Source organism: Ochlerotatus camptorhynchus, unplaced genomic scaffold, assembly GCF_037179485.1.
Source record: "Ochlerotatus camptorhynchus isolate MF236.1 unplaced genomic scaffold, CSIRO-AGI_Acam_v1.1 ptg000530l, whole genome shotgun sequence".
Lineage (NCBI taxonomy): Eukaryota > Metazoa > Arthropoda > Insecta > Diptera > Culicidae > Ochlerotatus > Ochlerotatus camptorhynchus.
The window spans coordinates 5,654,283-5,657,192 of record NW_027041014.1 but is presented as its reverse complement, the minus strand read 5'-3'; positions in this window follow the sequence as shown (position 1 = coordinate 5,657,192).

The following is a 2,910-nucleotide window of genomic DNA, read 5'->3' as shown; positions in this document are numbered from 1 at the left end:
ACTCGACTGGGCCATGGGTTGTCTACTTTCAGCCCAAAAACAAACCTTTGAACTTGATGCAAATTTCCACTGATCTGACGAAGCGATACTCGGCCGTGACCGAAATCACGAAGGTTAGGCATAATAAACTTCGTGTTGTCGTTTCTAACCTGAAGCAGGCTAACGAGATTGCTGCCTCCAAGCTCTTTACGATTGAGTACAGGGTTTACATACCAGCTCGTGATGTGGAGATCGAAGGTGTGGTCACCGAAGCGAGTCTGACCCCCGAGATCTTGGAGAAGCAGGCGGTTGGCCGTTTCAAGAACCCCTTGCTCCCCCCGGTGAAGATACTGGATGTCCAAAAACTGGGCTCAGTATCTGTCAGCGAGGGTAAAAAGAGTTTTACCCCCACAGACTCGTTTCGCGTGACCTTTTCTGGTTCAGCCCTTCCTCAGTATATCGAGCTGGGAAAACTTCGACTACCTGTGCGCTTGTTCGTTCCCCGGGTCATGAACTGCCAAAACTGTAAGCAGTTGGGACATACGGCGTCCCACTGTGGCAGCAAGGCACGCTGTTCCAAATGCGGGGAGAAGCACGAGGATGGCGCCTGCACAGTCACGGCACCAAAATGCGTGTACTGCAAAGGATCTCCTCCTCATGGTCTCTCGTCGTGTCCGGTGTACAAACAACGCGGGGAAAAACTAGAGCGCTCTCTTAAAGAACGTTCCAGGCGGTCTTTTGCAGAAATGCTTAAGACAGCCAAGCCATCGACCAACGAAACAAATCCCTTCGCTCTTTTGTCAGATGACGAGTCTGGCTCTGACTTGGCTGAGGAGGGAGTTTCTTTCAGTTTTCCGGAAGGTTCTGCCCGGAAACGAAAACGCATCCGTTTGCCCAAATCAAGGAGTGGTGGAAAAAAGGAGACTTCTACTCCTCCTGGATTCCGCAGAACTGATTATACCCAGGATTTTCCACCTCTCCCGGGGACATCCAAAACCCCCGATGCCCCAATTTTCAGAACACAAGCCCCTTCTTCATCTGGGTTGTTCTCATTTGATAACATTGTGGACAGTATCCTCAATTACCTCGATATTTCTGATCCTCTGAAAAGCATTGTTCTGGCAATGCTTCCTACTGTGAAAACCCTCTTGAAGCAGTTGACATTAAAGTGGCCCCTCCTTGCAGCAATTATCTCCTTGGATGGATAATTTTCCAAACGAGGTCGGGGATTTGATCACTGTTCTACAGTGGAATTGTCGAAGTCTTATTCCTAAGATAGAATCGTTTAAGTTTTTGGTTCACAATAACGATTGTGATGCATTTGCTCTGTGTGAAACTTGGCTCTCTTCAGATATCGATCTTCCTTTTCATGATTTTAACATTATTTGACTGGATCGTGAGGATTCGCATGGAGGAGGAGTACTTTTGGGGATCAAAAAGTGCCATTCCTTCTATAGAGTGAATCTTCCACAATTTACAGGTATTGAAGTTGTCGCATGTCAGGCTTTTGTTAAAGGCAAGAGCCTTTGTATTGCTTCTGTGTATACTCCTCCCCGAGTTTCGATTAGTCAAAAACAACTTTCAGATATCTGTTCAGTTCTTCCTACTCCACGGTTGATTATGGGAGATTTTAATTCCCACGGTACAGGCTGGGGGGAACTGTATGATGACAACCGTTCTACTTTGATATATGACCTCTGTGATAACTTCAATATGACAATTCTTAACAATGGAGAAGTAACACGTCTGGCTGGTCCATCCTCAAATGGAAGTAGATTAGACCTCACACTTTGCTCTAATTCATTATCGTTGGATTGCACGTGGAATGTGATCCAGGATCCCCACGGTAGTGATCACTTGCCGATCAAAATTTCGATTGCCAGTGGGTTCAATTCGTCGGAATCCGTTAACGTCGCGTACGACCTCACCCGTAATATCGATTGGACAACGTTCAAGACCGCGATAGATGAAGCCGTGTCGTCGGTAGAAGAGCTTCCACCGTTGGAGGAATATAACTTCCTCTCCAATCTGATCTTGGACAGCGCGCTTCGAGCTCAAACTCGGCCGGTTCCAGGAACGTCTTTTCGTAGGAAACCTCCTACCCCTTGGTGGGACCAGCAATGCACTGAGGTTTATCGTAAAAAATCCGACGCGTTTAAGCTTTTCCGGAAACGCGGAACACCCGAGTATTTCGAAGCGTACTCAACTCTTGAACGCGAACTCAAGAGCCTCATCAAAGCCAAGAAACGCGGATACTGGCGGCAATTCGTGGACGGTTTATCGCGCGAAACGTCGATGAATACGCTTTGGAACACGGCGCGAAGGATGCGTAACCGGTCTTCAAACAACGAGAGCGAGGAGTACTCGGATCGGTGGATTCTCAAGTTCGCGCGAAAAGTATGTCCTGATTCCGTGCCGGCACAGATGATTCCTCGCGAAACGACGAATTCGGTAGACGAGATCAGCCAGCCTTTTTCAATGCTGGAGCTCTCACTCGCGCTCCTTTCGTGTCGCAATTCGGCTCCGGGGGCTGATAGGATCAAGTTCGACTTGTTGAAAAACCTCCCAGACGTCGCTAAGAGGCGCATATTGAACTTGTTTTGTCAGTTCCTGGAGTTCAATATTGTTCCAGATGATTGGAGGCGAGTGAGAGTTATAGCCATTAAAAAGCCTGGAAAACCCGCATCAGATCATAACTCGTATCGTCCCATCGCGATGTTATCGTGCATTCGAAAATTGTTGGAGAAAATGATCCTTTTTCGCCTCGACAAATGGGTTGAGACGAATCACCTACTCTCAGATACTCAATTTGGTTTCCGTAGGGGTAAGGGAACGAACGACTGTCTCGCGTTGCTTTCCACAGAAATCCAGTTGGCTTTTGCTAAAAAAGAGCAAATGGCTTCTGTGTTCTTGGATATTAAGGGGGCTTTT